Raw genomic sequence first — 17,516 nt, 5'->3', positions numbered from 1 at the left:
AATGCAATTTGTCCATCTGTACCATTCTCATGCATGACAGACCAACTTATACCTAGTGTATAAGTGAGAACATGATAATTGCATTTTAAGTGCTTAATGTGGAGCTTGCATATGAACCTTTGGTTCATATGGACTTCCTCTAAATTGTTGCTAGATGCATTAGCACAAATCATAACATCATTGCCATGTCACATTCATGCATCATATTGTGCATTGCATTGATTGTGTTCTTCCTTGTTTGCCGGTAACTGTTCCCTCTCGATAGACTTGTTCCGGTGATGAGATCGATGACACCGATGAAGAACTATACTATCTTCAGAAGTGCCAGGCATGCAAACCCCCTTGTTCATTCCGATACAATCCCACTCTCACGCTCCTGCTCTCTTTTACTACATTAGGACAACAACGATTCAACTGTTACATGCTACGGTAGTTGAACCCCTTTTCTCTGCATGACCTTTCATTGGCAAAGTAAATATATGAAACCCACTAGCATGAGTTGGAGTTGTTTGAGCCCTGATGTGCCTACTCATTCATGCTTGTTTGTTGTGCCTGCTATTGCTTAGACTTGTGTCAGGTCTGATTCATCGGGGATGAATTGGAAAGTTGTGAACATGTCCTACTGTGTGTGAGATAAGTGTGATGAACACTATTTGGTAAATGTATCGATGAGAGGCCATGTAGGAGTACATGGTGGGTTGTTTCATTGGAACCGTCCTTAAGCACGGAGATCTGTATGTGTGATTTAAGAACCAGCTACTACCATGCATTGGGATCCTTAATTGACCCTCTCGGCTTCTTAACCATCCAAGTCCTCTGTCCAGGAGTTGCAACTAGTTTCTGGTGTTTATAGGATATGTGTTGGGGCCCGTGCGTAGCGCTGACCCTAGGGGTGGGCTATGATCCGGTAGATAAACCGTGGCCGGGTATGCCGGGCACCCGTTTGGTGTCTCAGAACCCTGTACACATCGTTCGGGGCCGTATGTGGACACCTCGGCTGGACTCCCTGCAGATGGAACCTCGATAGGCGATAAGCCTGGACTAGTGACTTGAGTGTTTACGTAGGCCATGGCCGACACCCTCGTTGGGCTTCCGCTTGAAGGTTGCCGAGTACATGTCGTGTAAACAGCGGTAAGTGGTGAGAGCGTGTATGAAGAAGTACACCCCTGCAGGGTTAACATGATCTATTCAAATGGCCACGTCTGCAGTAAAGGACTACTCGGTTACCTGTATAGTTTATAGACAAGTGAAAGTGGATACTCTAAAATGCGTAAGATAAGCGTGAGGGCGATGGATGGCATTCTCGTAGGGAGACGGGAGCGGATCCATAGTGGTGTATCGATATGGTGAATATGTGGACTCGTGTGCGCCACCTCAAGAGAGTTGCTTGTAGTCGTAGTTCAGGTTAGCCACTGAGTCAAAGCTGGCTTGCTACAGTTAAACTCCACTAACCCCTTTGTTGGTACCGATGCATATGTAGTTAGTTCTGATGTAAGTCTTGCTAGGTACATTTGTACTCACGTTTGCCTATTTTATGTTTTAATAGAGAGACATCAGTCTCGCTAGTAGTTCCATGTGGACTTCGACGTTTAGCCTGATACCTCAACTATGATCTTGTGCCCTCGGCAGGATCTGGTAGATAGTTAGGCTTCTGTGCCTTCTTCATTTGTAGATGTCTGTACTCAGACAAGTTAAGCTTCCACATGTGCTTGTGGCTTGTATGCTCTGTATGTTGGGTCATGAGACCCATGTTTGTAATACTTGGCTCCTCGGAGCCTAATGAATAAATACTTGAGTCGTAGGGTTATGTTGTGATGCCATGTTGTATTTACACATATCGAGCATATTGTGTGTATGATTGAAATGCTTGGTATGTGTGGGATCCGACAACCTAGTTGTTTATCCTCGGTAGCCTCTCTTATGGGGAAATGTAGTCTTGTGCTTCCATGAACCATAATAGTCCGCTACTGCCCAGTTCACCGGAGTCCTGCTAGCCCAACACTACTGCTCCGAAACACTTGATTGGTCGGCATGTGATTAACTTTGTTGCTGTGTTTGTCCCTTCGGGGAAATGTCACGCGGTGACATCCGGAGTCCTTCCTAGCCTGCTACAGCCCGGGTTCCCGGAGTCCTGTTAGCTCAGTGCTACAGCCCGAATTCCCACGCTGCTGACCGACATGCTCGATGTTGATTCATGTATGCCTGTCCCCGTAAGTTAGTGCCACTTCGGGTTCACGACTAGTGATGTCGGCCCAGGTTCTCTGTCATATGGAAGCTAGCGACACTATCATATACGTGAGCCAAAAGGCTCAAACGGTCCCGGGCCATGGTAAGGAGACACCCGTGGGAATACTGTGCGTGAGGCCGCAAAGTGATATGAGGTGTTATAGGCTAGATCGGTGTGACTTAGGATGGGGGTCCTGACACTGATCCCATTCAGATGTGGTGGGCGCCAAACGTGGTCGGCAAAACACATTTGATTCAAGCTCGTCGGAAAGACATGTGTCTCTCCCTCCATTTCCGCATTCATACACGGTGGGCGGCAAAACAATCTCTCCTCGTCCGAAATCGATGTAGGCAAATATTTTAAATAGGGGCAGATGTGTGACTTACTTCAGAAAATGACAGAACCACCCAACCTGTCAGCCCCGTTCATACACCATGGGCGCCAACCATGGGCGGCAAAACACCTTCTCCTCGCCCGAAATCGTACCGGCAAATGTTTGGGAGATGCTAGATTACCGTCCTATCCGCAACCGACGTGATGTCCGAAATTTTAAACGAGGAATAAGTTTGTAACTTTCCCACATTTCAGACAAGCGCATCCCAAAGTTTGAGATCCCCCTCCCCCTAGAATTCCCCATTCATACACCATCGGCTCCACAACAACCTCCCCACTGCGGCCAGCCTCCTCCGTCCGCCACCTCACCTCCACCTTGCCGGAGCCGCTACCCCTATCCTATCATCCACTGCAAGAGATGGACGTCTCTCATCCACGGCGTCGAACCAGGATCCTTTCAACGCCTCCTCTCGCTTCATCGGCGTTGTCGTCCACCTTGTCGTTGCCACTCCTACGACTGCCTCGTCCACGGCAACATGATTTATCCCCCGACCCAGTCGTCTGCCATCTAAAGTCTTATTCCCCGCCGCCTCTACTACGACATGTGTGCGCCTCTACATCGACCAGTATGTACGTACACATTAGTGAACAGAATGACAACACTACGTACGCTTCGACCAGGTGGGTCCCGACTGTCAGGCACTTCCTTGCGTGCGAATATGTAGCTGGTGGGTCCCAGCAGTCAGGGTGGCGAATCGTTATTTTTTTGCCTGGACGCACTTCCTTGCGTGCGAAGATGTAGATGGTAGTTCCCAGCAGTCAGGGGGGGGGACATTTTTTCGCGAAATACGGTTGCCCGTCTGGTGGGTTCCTGCTGTCAGGTGGAGGAATCATTATTTTCCGTGTAATATGGAGGCACTTCCTTGCTGCGGCCATGGACCCAGCTCTCAGCCTCTCCAAGTATAGTCCACGTCAGATGGAAGTCGTTCCTTGACCACGTTGACCACGCCACGCCGAGAGCACAAGGGCGGTGGACGATGGCGAGGCCTAGGAAGGGGACGACGCGGAGACGGGGAAGACGCGGCAGTGGATGCCCATGCGTAGAGGAGTATGAGGGTTCACTGGTTCACTGCGGTGTGAGGCTGCCGTCGCCGCAGAATAGCAGGGGTGTGGGTGAGTAGAGGGATGGCCTGGTAAGCAGTGGGAGTAGTAAGGGGGCGGTGAGGCCTCCGCTGCATCGCAGCCACTCACGGGAGGCAGGAGCATGCGGCATGACCGGCGCTGCTTTGGGCGGCTGGAGCAAGACGACCAGAGGTTAAAGAAGCACTACTGCCATTGGATGGACATCGTACGGTCATGGCAACTAGAATCGTTTAGATTGACTAAGTTGACAAAGCCCTTGGTACACGTCAACTCAGTAGGCCCACAGGCCAACCTCCGAAACGGTGCGCCCCAGATGTTAGGGGAGGACTCATTTTTTGGGCGGCTGAAGCAAGAATATCCGAGATTGAAGAAGAAGCACGACATCCGTTGGCTGGACATCCAACGGCCACAACTGCCAGAACCGTGTGTTGTTGAAAAAGCCTTGCATACGCGTCAACTTAGTTTTTTAGGGGACGCGTCAACATAGAAGGCCCACAAGTGTGTGGTAGAGAACATATAGCCCATTTGTGATTTGTAAGAATGTACAACCATTTTTTATTTCTAATGGAATTTACTAGAGCCCATTTACAGTTTGTTAAAAGTACAACCCATTTTCTAGCTACGACAACGATTAATAATTTCAACCATTCCTCAAAAAAAAGATCAATAATTTCAACCAACTGTTCAAAACAGAATTCAAAAAAAATTCCAACATTTTTATGGGATCCGAAATATTTTTATCCAAAATTTCTAGTCAGATTAAATATAATTTCGAAATAAAGTTGTATTACGTTAAAATCCAACAAACTATTGAGCGCGCAACAAGTAATGAAATTAAAATTTTCAAATTCCAAAAATAATATATTTTTTAAACTAATTACGTGTTTGGTGCTTTTTTTATAGTTACTACCCAGTTATTATAATTATATCCCATTTATTATTTCTTAAAGTCCATTTTCTTGTTAAGCCTAATGCATACCTCCTAGGAAAGTTTGCAGCCCAACGCGGCGGAGAAGTTGACCCGGATATTGTGTACAACTGTCGGCCAAGTTGCATTGCTGATGTTGAAAAAAGGCATGTGTAGTACAGTACAACCTAACATGGCTACTCAGCCCACATTCAGCGGCGTCGGAAAGGCCCAAACAAGGCTTCTGTACAACTTTTTGAAGTCACTGAGCTCAACTAATAACTTAAGAAAAAAGTTAGATTACAATGGAACCTAATTAAAAGCTGTCACGAGCAAAGAAATAATTCAACGGATCCCACTTTTGCATGTGCGTGTGTGTGTGTGTGAGAGAGAGAGAGACCCATCGGTCGATGCTCGTAAATACATCTTTCAGCCATATGGATTGCTGATGCTCAGTAAAAACTTATATACTTGACACAATCATATAGAACATCATAGCACACTGAACTTGCATACAAAAATTTCACGCAGGCGGCACAATCAGGGTGGAAGTAGTGCATCGCTATGGGTAGGGCTAGGTTGAAACCAATGAACTCGTACATAACGGTTCATCGTCTTTATCAATGACGGGGAAATATCTTGAATGCTGTGCAAAGAAAACAGACAGACAACACAATAAGTTCTGCTAGCACATTAAGTTGACGTACAACCCTTTCTAAAAAACAGTTCAGGTACAAAATTAGAACAGGTCACAATCAAATGTATTGGCACATCAGTGCTTCACACCCATAGCTTGGATTTAACTAGTATTTGACAAGATTCAGTTGTTACCTCAAATTAGAGCACATCCAGGCAGCCAGCCCTGCCTCTTCTCCCAAAGAAGCAGTGGCCTCTGCCGCGCGATGGAGTAGGCCCTGTGCCATCCATCATTCCGAGCAACATGGGGAAAGTCTAACGTTGACTCCTGTAATGGACATCGTCGACGGACCCTGGCACCAGCGGCGGCGGCAGGACTTCGATTCATGGATTGACCACTTCTTCGACATGCATGAACACTCAATATAGTTACATCCCTAACGTGGTCCGCGGCGGTCTTGGTGGCGACGAATAGTACAACCCCGGTTCCTGCACCGGTATCTCAACACCAATCACCTTCGGTATGGTGGACGACTTCTCCATCCATGCAATAACCGTCAGAGCCCAGCTATCTGGAGGAACAAACATACTTACGAGCTCACCTCCATGGTCGTTGATAAGATCATTCATGGACTCGCTGTTCCAAGCACGTCGAGGCATGCCGTGGAAGGTAAGCTTTGTTAAAAACTCAAGTCAGAGGGCACTGAGCCCCATCCTTGGTGACACCGATCAAAGCTCACCAGCGCGCCATCGCTGAACAAATGCCGAGAAGATTCGAACACACGACTATAGTTGAAAGTTGTCCGGAACCTGACGAAGAAATCAGCCGGTGGAGGACAGACTTCGACGAGCAAGTCAAGAGCTTTGACAAGAGCGCTATGCCAAGAGCTTTGACAAGGTCGTCCGGCGAGACGAGAGCCTGGTCGCCGTTGATGGTTTCCATCACCACTTTGCCGGCAAACTGGTCGTCAAGCGCCGCCATGCCCCTGTTGAGCGACCGAAGGCAGGACGGACCTCAGGATCTCCGGCTCGGAGATCCGTGTTGACCGGCACATGATAGTGCGCTTGAGTACAAGGAGTACAGGAGGGGGATTTGGGGGACTGGAGTAGGAATCGAGATTCCAGAGGTGGGGGAGGGGCGGGAGATTGGGGATGAAAAGGTAGCAATTATTTAGAACACGTGCCAATATGCTCTCGGCGCGCAAGCGCACAAAAACACCGCTGGCGCCCACATTTCGGCCGAAGAGTCCTTATTCTTTCTTTTTTGGAGAGCTCGGCCTTTTTTTGAGGATCTTTTGAGAGCCCGGCCTAAGAGTCATAATTGACCTGTTTGGCGTTGCGTTACTACTCGACCCATATTCAACGACACCTCGCTGGCCCAAACAAGTGTACATCATCGAAAAGACACTAAGCTCAAATTATATAACTTGAAAAAAGGAGATACACTCTGAACACTGGAGAATGGTGATGCCCTCATTGAGCCCACCAGTAGTTCGAGACAATAAACAGTTCGAAACAATGATATATACAACATTCAAACACTGACTAGTGACTACCACTGACATAAACAACAAGACATGGTAGTTCATAAGAAGTCTTGCTACACCACCAAAACGCACCCATCTGCGGCGCTCAGACTTTCGTGATCGAGAAGAGAATGACATTCTAAACAGAGGCAACTATTAACAGAGTAAGAGTGACATAGACGAGGATGTCCAAATGACAAGGAATATGCATAAAAAAAGAAAGAACTACCCATCCAGAACAAGCAACAAAGATAACAAAGTCATTGGAAGAGATGATCCAACACCATCATAATTTGCAGCCCCGCTTCAGCGACCAATGATCCGGAGACACCAGTAATCCACCCTTTCGACGCAACAACCCAATTACCTATCAACCTGAAGGCTTGAACCACATCACTGCCTGTCGTAATTGAGACATCCAAGGATCAAAGTTAATCTGGACGCCTTTGTCATTCTCACCTTCTTTTGGCTGCAGGCTGTATCGTTGACAATCAGGGGAGTTTGCTCCCGAACTCCTAGGGCTTGCCGTGTAGATACAGTTTTCCATAGCAAATAGAGCATCTCTGCCATCAAGGTCCTTGCCAATGGTGATCTCCTGGTTAATCGGATAATTGAGTCTGAGAAACAGAGAGTGTGAACCCAGGCTGTCTACCCGCCTCCAACTAAAAAATCATGAAGGCCCCAACAAGCTGGTATCCTGCTCATAGACGTAACAGCCACTGTCCGGATACTCACGTATTTCACGGTGCTTGTATACAGTGGGGTTTCTGCAATATAACTTTTCCGGCTCATGTGTCCGAATGATCATTAGTCTTTTGTCGTCGTCTGATCAAGCGAGGAACCAGTTGTGCTTCCCTGTTTTTGGCAAAGGTGGTGTGATTGCAAAGGGCAGTAATTGTAGGGACACTACATCATATCACAAAGGACAAACATTGTTAATGTAACATCAGCATTGTTTAGAGTATGAGTAGGATAATGCAAGAAACATCATTGATATGCCCCTGTTGGAACTGGGAGGAAAATACAGGGAAATGTATACTAGGTTTGAAAATATAGAAGTGCCATGCATGGTTATACTCATGTTATCTCGCAATCGATTCTTCACAGGAAGCTACCATGTCATGCATGTTATGTAATCATGTTCTGTCTTCACGAACAAATTCTTCAACATAACTAACACACCATGCATTGTTATATACTCGTGTTTTGTGGGCAAAAATTTTGTGAGGATATTATTCTAGCCATTGATTGCTGAAAGGCGAAGGTAGGTATGTACACATGGTAAGCATTACGGGATTTCACTACTTCCAAATATAGAGTTCCCCATATGCACATTTACTTCCCTAATGTATGGTTAGATGAAACCAACAGTGTGGTGTATGTTTCTACATCATGAAAATAAGGAAACTAACATGGCCATTTATACACAGTCATATTTAGTAGTAGTAGTATATAGATTACTGTAAAATAAAATATCCATATAGTCCTAACCGTTTGATTATCCAAGGGTACAAATTGGCTGTAATGACATGGTCACAATCGCATGAATTAACTCATTCCAAATATAGTTGATTTATGGCATCTCTAATACATTGCCATAGTTCTACTCAAATTCTGCTCAAACAGGGATATGCCAATCATCACAAAAAGTTCAAACAGTGTCATGGCGTCATCATTAACATGAGAGGAAACAACTTACATGTGCCGTCCTAGCAATACATGGTGCCATCTGCTTTGTCGATCGCATAGATGATGCCATTGTGTTCAATTGCATCACAGAAGTGTGTATCAGCTTTGACAATGATCCACTGCGAGCTAAGTTCTCTCTGGCTAAAGAAGGCACCGGCGTAAAGATAGGCGAGTCCGCGGTCGAACAAGGCAATTAGCTTGAAGTCTGCGTAATTCGCATGTTGTGTGGGCACTTGGCAGATTACAATCTTCTGCAAAACAAGGTCTGTCCAACTGACGTGGTAATCTAGATGACTTGGACCGCAATGGTAAAACTCTATATAATCCAACGGAGGAAGGATAATCTCATGGGAGGTCTGGAAGTTCATGAGCACGAACTTTTTACCGTCTTCCCCTTCTCTGAAGGTAGCCATCCAGTGGGAGTTCATTCCGACCCAGTACATACCTGCCAAGAAGTTATGAGCGATGGTGATCGGATCAAAGTCGAGGGAAATGATGTACGACGACCCACTACATACCTGCAAAGAAGTTTCAGCTAATGGAGGTTGGATTGAAGTCGAGGGGCATCATGTACGCATCCGGATCATGGTGAGCCAATCTCGCAAGACCAGATAGCAGCAAGAAGGGTGTCTTGAAAAGCTTGGGCCTCGCTTTGACGATGGCCGTGTGCATGTCCCTCGAGCATGCAGTCTGCCGTAGGGCGCTCAACATATCTATACACAAACAAGAGAGGTCGAGGATGTCACTTGGGAGACTGCTCCAATCGCGGCTCATATGGATGCTGCACGGTTCGCGTTCGGCCATGGTGGAGTTTGGAAGGTGGGGGTTTTGGGGGGCTCGATTTACGGGGGAGAAGGCTGTCGGTGCGAGCGAGTCGATGGTACACGGGGGCAAAGTGACATGGAGACGGAGATGGAGATGGAGATGGAGTGGTGCTATGGGACGGGAGAGGGAGACGAGGCGAGGCGTGCTAATGTGTTGTACAGCAGCGGTGACAGACTGCACAGTGCATAGGGTGAGGCTGACTTTGGTAACCCGAACACGCCGCCTGGACAATTGTCAGGCGCAAGGTGTTGTCACTTCACTGTGAGGACCGGATGAATAGTATTTTGACCATCATGTGTACCACAGTTGTACTACTACTAGTAGTAGTAGGAACATGAGTACTCTAGTACTATATAGCGGAAATAAGTCTCACGTGCTAGCATGCCTGTTCACTTCATCCTCCAGGTATCATCCATATTGCGAGCAGAACCAAATCCCCATGCATGCGAAAGCGCGAAGATGGGCCTTTTCTTTTTTGATGAGGATAACCGTGTATTCCTTAACCAGAGAATGTTGTGTCTCCCACGCATGCACCAATATCCATCTGAACCAGCTACGACACATTTTTATCTGTTTGCATAGGTCCCACCTATCAGGAAGGACGGGCAGGTACACCAACAGATATTTGTAGATAACTATATACACAATTTGATCGTACACGTGGATGTGTAGGCCGACGAATTCTTGTAGGGCGAGGCGCCTCGCGGCGAGCATGACCTCCAGGTGAACATTCTCCGTGGCGTCGGCGGGCAGCCCAGGGCCACTAGTGCTTGAAAGAGGTTATCACCATGGAGGCCGATTAGGGTGGCAGGCAATGAGGAGCCCGGGCACACGGGCTGGAGTAGTACGGCGATGTCGTTCACGAGCTTCTTGAGGACGACAAACTTGTTGGTGGTGGCAACGATCATCTAGTCCAATTGAGAGTCATAGTTGGCGTCGACGGCGGCCATCCACTAGCCGGTCGCCAAAACCGTCTGGAGACGATCCTCGGCGCCCTGCCGCAGGCCGGCGTCTTGGACCGTCTGGCACAGCTGCTAGCCGCTCGCGCGCACCGCCGCCATGGGTCTGGAGCGAGGACTTTTGTGCGTAGTGTAGGTGCTTAGGCAAATGCTTAGGTGCGTACGATGTGGTAGATGCATTGGAATGGAGAGGCGCCTTTATATGAGGGCAAACTGCGTTGCATTCACATCGTGCAGCCTCTTTTCCCGGTCCTCCTCCCATTACTTCCCTCATGCATTAATTGAAGGAGGATGTATTAGCCATTCAACATTTTGGGAACCGCTACTCCCTTCCTCATCTGCATTAAAGCCGTAATGGGAACTGCGCTGCTTGCTGTCAAATCGAATAGTACTGCGCCGCCCGCTGCACGCCCGGCTGAACATGCCTCCTCGCCTCCATTAAACCCGCAAGCAAACCGAGAAACCTACGCCGGCCACATGTCCATTCATGAGCGGGACGGAATTAAACGCAACACCGGCCAAGCTCCTCCCGTCCGCCCTCAGTTTAAACGAGGCCAGATGCCGGCCAAGCTCCTACCTTCCGCCCTCTATTTACACAAGGCCAGACAGACAGCAGGCAAGAATCGCACCCCTCCGCCGCTCCCCCATCTCCTCCTTCACCATTTTCTCCACTCTTCTGATGGCTTCCGAGGAGCCGTTCTCTGGCATATTACCTAGCTGGGTGGCTCGCCGAGCCCTCCGGATATGGGCTAGGCCGCTCGGTGCTTCACCAACCTCGCTCGTCCCGACGGAGCCAGTTGCCGCCCCAAGCAGGCGCGTGGTTCAGCAACTCGCCGCTCCAGTTGTGACGCCCCGAGACCGATGTGCCAGGTGTCCTCCAGTTATTCGCTGTTGTTGTGTTGTCTTTCGCTTGCGTGTTGCATCTTGTCATGTCATCATGTGCATTGCATTATCATGTTTTCAAAACTTGCATCCGTCCGGGTTTCCCCAGTTCCGTCTGTTGTCCGTTCTGAGCCCAACCACACTCGCACGCGCCCGCGGCATGTCAGAAATATTATTTTATAAGTGGCCGGAAAATGTTCTCGGAATGGGTTGAAAGTTGGCGTGCGGTGTTGTTTTGTTGTTAGTAGGTCGCCCGCCAAGTTTCATCGCATTCGGAGTTCGTTTGATAGCCCAACCGTTAAACTATAGCGGCATTATAGCCGGTCTAACGTCGGACGTTTTCGGTCTCGGAAACAGTCGCCGGGTCTCTCTCTCTTTCTCTTCTCTTTTCTCAGCTCAAGACCATCTACACAGCCCACTACTTACCGCCAGGTCCAACCTAACCTCTCCGTCAGCCCGCAGCCCTCCTCACGTGCGCGTCTGAAACTTCCCCGGACCCGACCCGTGGAGTCGTCACCGTTGTGTCCGGATCATCACCAAACGTCTACAAAACGTCTTCGTTTTCTTATTTAGCCTCCCTAGCCTAATTTTTCCTAACCGTCCGATTTTGATCGGAGGGACGAGGTACCCCTAACTCTAGACACCAACTATATATAGCAGTTCAATTCTAGCCCTAGCCTGTCCAATCTCCACCAAATCCCTACGCCGCCGCCACTCTCTCCTTTGGTTTCAGCGCTGAGCCAACCACCTTCCCTCTCAGATCCTCCCCCTCAAAACCACGGCCTCCGACCACCTCCCATGCTTTCCGGCCAGTAGCAGGAGCCCCTGCCTCGCACCTCCTGTGGTCCTCCTCACCTGCATGCAGCCGGAGCAGCAGCTCCCAGTCGCCGGAGGAACCTCACCCCGCCTTTTCTTGCTTCCCCGTTCTTTTTCTTCTCCCCCAAACCTCACATTGTTTTCTCCTCTGTCTCTCTATGAACAAGGCAACGACGCCGCCACCATCCCCGCGCGCTCGCGGTGCACCCACTGGAGACCCTGAGCAGGACCGCTCGACCTCGTCTCCTCGTGCGAGAGGAGCCCGAGTGCCTGCAGCCGCCTTCGTTCCCGAACAGCAAGAGGAGCCCTTGCTCTCTTGCGGTGCCAGCCTTCCTCGACGCCGCTGGAACAGACCTGCGCCTCCACCGCCGTCCTACAATCTCTTCCTCCCTTGCCCCTCTCTCACAGCTTGTGCCCTCTCTCTCCCGTGCCTCAACAGGAACGAACATCGCCGCCCGGCCATGGATGCTGCCATAGAGCCTCGGCCTCCTCAAGCCCGGCGCCGTCCAAGCCCATTCCCGGCCAGATCCGGTCGCCCAGGACCCCGCTGCCACCTCGCCCTCATCTCGCCGGCGCTCCATGCCGGGCTTGGCGTCCTTTTCGTCTTCAGAAACGACGGATCAGGGAGCGCTCCCCTCGCCTACCTTCGTTGACCGAATCTGCCTCACTGACCCTCTCGACCGCCAGCCCCAACGTTTCGCGCGTGGACCAGATCCAGCGAGCCGAGCCAAGCAGCCGGCCTCAAGGCCCAATGTGAGGCCCAGTCTGCCCCAGTTTCGGCCTGTAGTATTTTTTTCCGTTGCTGTGAATTTTAGCTAATTTCCACAGGATTGCTGTTTTACAGAAAACCCCTTTGGGATCATGCATTTAATAACTTCTAAACCGTGCATGACATGTAAATAACTTATATATGAAACTTGCTTAGAATTTCTTCTAGTTTAATAATTTGCCATTTTCATCCATGTTTAAAATATTTAAAATGCTATTTGTTTAAATTTGCTCATATAGTTTGTTAAAATGGTTTAATTCATAACTAAATAATCATAGCTCCATTTTTAACAACCTTTATATGCAAATGGGGTAGAATTTTGCCTAGTTTAACATGGTGGCATCATCTTGCATGTTTAATAACTCTAAAATTTGGTTTAAGGTAGAAGAGGACCAAACCTAATATATGCATATGAGGAGTTTCCGGAATTGTTGTTCGTTGCTTCCGGCCTCATTTAAACTTGACTAGATAGGTAGTTTTACTTTGCATCACCTTATTTCCATGCTAACAACATTTAATATTGTTGGGTACATAAACAAGATCGAACTAAATACGTTATGTGGTGTTTTGGCAATATGCAACTCCGTTGCATATTGTGCTCCACTTAATTTGTAGGGTTGCTTGTGCACTTTGCCATGCCATGTATCATTAAGCTGGACATGCATCATACTTGTTTGTGCATCATGCCATGTCTATGTGTTGGTTGTTTACTATGTTGTTTGCTTCTTTCTGGGTTGCCTTTGTCGTGAGCCTCGGTTCCGTTCTGGATTTGTGAGGATCCGTTCGTCTATGTCCGTTTGTCTTCTTCATGGACTCGTTCTTCTTCCTTGCGGGATTTCAGGCAAGATGATCATACCCTCGAAATCACTTCTATATTTGCTTGTTTAGTTTCTCGCTCTTTTGCTATGCCTATGCCGCGATACCTACCACTTGCTTATCATGCCTCCTATATTGTTGAACCAAGCCTCTAACCCACCTTGTCCTAGCAAACCGTTGTTTGGCTATGTTACCGCTTTGCTCAGCCCCTCATATAGCGTTGTTAGTTGCAGGTGAAGTTTCGAGCTTGTTCCATGTTTGGAACATGTTTACTTGTTGGGATATCACAATATCTATTATTTAATTAATGCATCTATATACTTGGTAAAGGGTGGAAGGCTCGGCCTTATGCCTGGTGTTTTGTTCCACTCTTGCCGCCCTAGTTTCTGTCATATCGGTGTTATGTTCCCGGATTTTGCGTTCCTTACGCGGTTGGGTAATAATGGGAACCCCTTGACAGTTCGCCTTGAATAAAAATCCTCCAGCAATGCCCAACCTTGGTTTTACCATTTGCACTAACAACCTACCACCTTCCCTTGGGTTCTACAGACTCAAGGCTCATCTTAATTCTAACCCCCCCGGGCCAGTGCTCCTCTGAGTGTTGGTCCGAACTGAGCTGCCTGCGGGGCCACCTCGAGGAAACTTGAGGGTTGGTTTTACTCGTAGCTAGTCTCATCTGAGTGTGCCCTGAGAAATAGATATGTGCAGCTCCTATCGGGTTTTGTCGGCACATTCGGGCGGTGTTGCTAGACTTGTTTTACCATTGTCGAGGATGTCTTATAAACAGGATGCCGAGCCTGATCGGATTGTCTTGGGAGAAGGAATATCCTTCATTGACCGTAAGAGCTTGTGATGGGCTAAGTTGGGACACCCCTGGAGGGATTTGAACTTTCGAAAGTCGTGCCCGCGGTTTTGGGCAAATGGGAATTTGTTAATGTCCGGTTGTAGAAAACCTGAAGTTGACCTTAATTAAAATGCATCAACCGCGTGTGTAACCGTGATGGTCTCTTTTCGGCGGAGTCCGGGAAGTGAACACGGTGTTGGAGTTATGCTTGACGTAGGTTGTTCTAGGATCACTTCTTGATCATAGTTTCTCGATCGTGCTTTGCCTTCTCTTCTCGCTCTCATTTGCGTATGTTTAGCCACCATATATGCTAGTCGCTTGCTGCAGCTCCACCTCATACTTTTACCTTACCCATAAGCTTAAATATTCTTGATCACGAGGGTGCGATATTGCTGAGTCCCCGTGGCTCACAGATACTTCCAAAACCAGCTTGCAGGTGCCGATGAGTCCGTGAAGACGATGCAACCCAGCTCAGGAGGAGCTCGTTGAAGATCTTGTCCTTTGTGTTGTCTCCTTCTAGTTGATCAGTAGTGGAGCCCAGTTGGGGCCCCCGAGGACCGTGTTTCATTTGGGGTTCTTCTTTTATTTTGGTTCCGTAGTCGGACCTTGATTGTATCTAGATGATGTAATGCTTTATTCATGTACTTGTGTGAAGGTGCGATTGTAAGCCAACTATGTATCTCTTTCCCTTATGTATTACATGGGTTGTGTGAAGATTACCTCACTTGCGACATTGCTTTCAATGCGGTTATGCCTCTAAGTCGTGCTTCGACACGTGGGAGATATAGACGCATCGAGGGCGTTACAAGTTGGTATCAGAGCCTTCCCCGACCTTAGGAGCCCCCACTGATTGATCGTTTTTAGCAGCCGTTGTTGAGTCTAGAAAAATGTTTTGAGTCATTTAGGAATTATATATCGGAGAGTTTAGGAATTCTTTTTACTCCCCAGACCCTTCATCGCTCTGGTAAGGCATCCTAACGTAGAGTTTTGACTCTTCTCTTCTCAAATTTCACTAAAAAAAATTTAGGATCACGCGGGTATCTTGGAATCGTTCCGATGGTTTTGTGACGAGAACATTGTCTTGGTGCCTCCTGTCAGGGTTTTGTGGCAGTGTCCCGGGGAGTTGAGCTCCGAGGTGTTGTAGTCACAATTTTATCGTTGCAGTTCTGGAATACCTGAGTTTAGTATGCCGACATCGAAAATCTCTTTTATGCAGTTCATTGGTTAGATAACCTCGACGCCACCCAGTACTGGGGCGGGAGTTCGGGAGTACTGCCATAACTCGTATAACGGATGCTTTTTGAAGGTTGAGGTAGATGATTTCCGAAGGTTTCTTGGTTATGTGTTGAAGGATGGATACAGCTGGATGTAGGATTTGCTAGTTTTGGGTGAGATATTATGCTTCCCCTGTATCCCCAACACCTGATTGCATAACCGGAAAGTTTCGGGAGTTTATAAGTGGGAATCCAAGTAGCTCTTAGGGTATCTTTCCGACAGATGTATGATATGAAATTGGGGTTCGACGTCTAGTGGTCCGCCTATTCACGGTTGGTTTTACAGTGGTCTCGTTGTGTCTTAAAGAGTCCTTGGCTATGCGGACTCGGGGACGCTTCGTATGTCATGTGCACTGCCTTGTACATGATGGTGTTGTACGATCGAGCCCGTGTAGGCCCCACCACGAAATCTTCGGACGAAATCTCTATCATATGTTTGTTTCGGCTTATTCTGCAAGCCAATCCTTGTTTTGTTTTGAGTTGTGGTATTCGAGTTGCTTCAATGTCAAGTGTTGATTCCATACCTTCCCCAAATGGTGTTCTCATACTCCGATGTGAATACCAATCCTTCACGATAATCGAGTTTGTCATGTCAATCTTGTTCAACCGGTGTCCTTCTCTTCAAGTGGATCCGATCATTTCAACATTCGCATGATCAACTCAAGTCTTCTCAACGGTGTTTGTTTCATCCGTCTCCAAGTTGCCTTTGTTTTTCCAGCCCACCCACCCTTTTTCTTCAAGGAATCCGATATTTTAATCAAGTATCTTTTATTCTTGTGAAGTCTCTCCATCCTTTTCCAGTCAATATTCTTACCCGGCGGTTCTCATGAAGATGCTCCTCAAGTTCGTTATTCTTCATTCTTTTTCTTCTCCGGTAGATTTAATCCAAGCTTTGGTATCGAGCATAGTCTTTTCTTTTGCCCAATGCTTTTCTTATGCCGGTGCACCTCATAATCATTCCCCACTTGCTATTCATTTGTTCCAGAGTGCTCAAGATATCCCGAAGATTCGTGTTTCCACTCTGCTTTCGTTCAAGCTCTTTCGAGGATGTTATCTCATTCAAGACTTTTAATTCAACCGGTGCTTTCTCTCTTAAATCATTCAACGGTGTTTCTTTTTAGTGGGCCCTAACCCATAGGTCTTTTCCAGGATCTTACCTGACTCTTCTATTTTCTCGGAGGTATTCTCAAATTCTTTTCGAAGTTTGACGTAAGAATGATTTACCATCAGTCAAATGTCTTTCTCCAAGATCTTTCAAAATTCTTTCATCGTTGGTTCAACCTTTCCATTTTTTATCCCGGAGTATCTCAACAATTTGGTGGTGTTTCTCATTGTCATTCTCAGATATTGAAGGCCGAAGAAGATTTTCTCTCAATCTTGTCTTGTCTCTTCAAGATTCATGGTGATAGCTTTATGCCATTCTCTCATAATTATTTGCGATTGTGGGAATTCTTTTCACCCATCCAGAGTAATTCAGAGTATTTTCAGTATTGATTCTCCGAAGGCAATCATTTCGGGATTATTCTTCTAGCTTTCAACTCTCATTCTCCAATTTTACCGGTGCTTCGTTCAAGTGATCTTTAATCGGCTCGTGATCTCTTCGTTCTCATGTATCTTAATCCTCTCAAGCATCTTCGTTCATTTTATAATTCTTCCCGGTGTTTCTTTATCTTCTCTTCGTTCATTTTCAATGGTTATGGTGGTTCGTTCAAGATTTTTTCTTCTTCTTATCATATCAGTTCATTCGTTGTTTCCTAATTCTACCGGTGGTTCATGGAAGACATTCTCAAGTTTACGCTATATCCATCTTAATCCTCTCTACGAGAATAGGTAGTATGCCAAATCCGTTGCTTGTCATCAATCTAAATTG

Source organism: Triticum urartu, chromosome 3, assembly GCF_003073215.2.
Source record: "Triticum urartu cultivar G1812 chromosome 3, Tu2.1, whole genome shotgun sequence".
In the NCBI taxonomy this organism is placed as follows: domain Eukaryota; kingdom Viridiplantae; phylum Streptophyta; class Magnoliopsida; order Poales; family Poaceae; genus Triticum; species Triticum urartu.
This window is presented reverse-complemented; position numbering follows the sequence as displayed.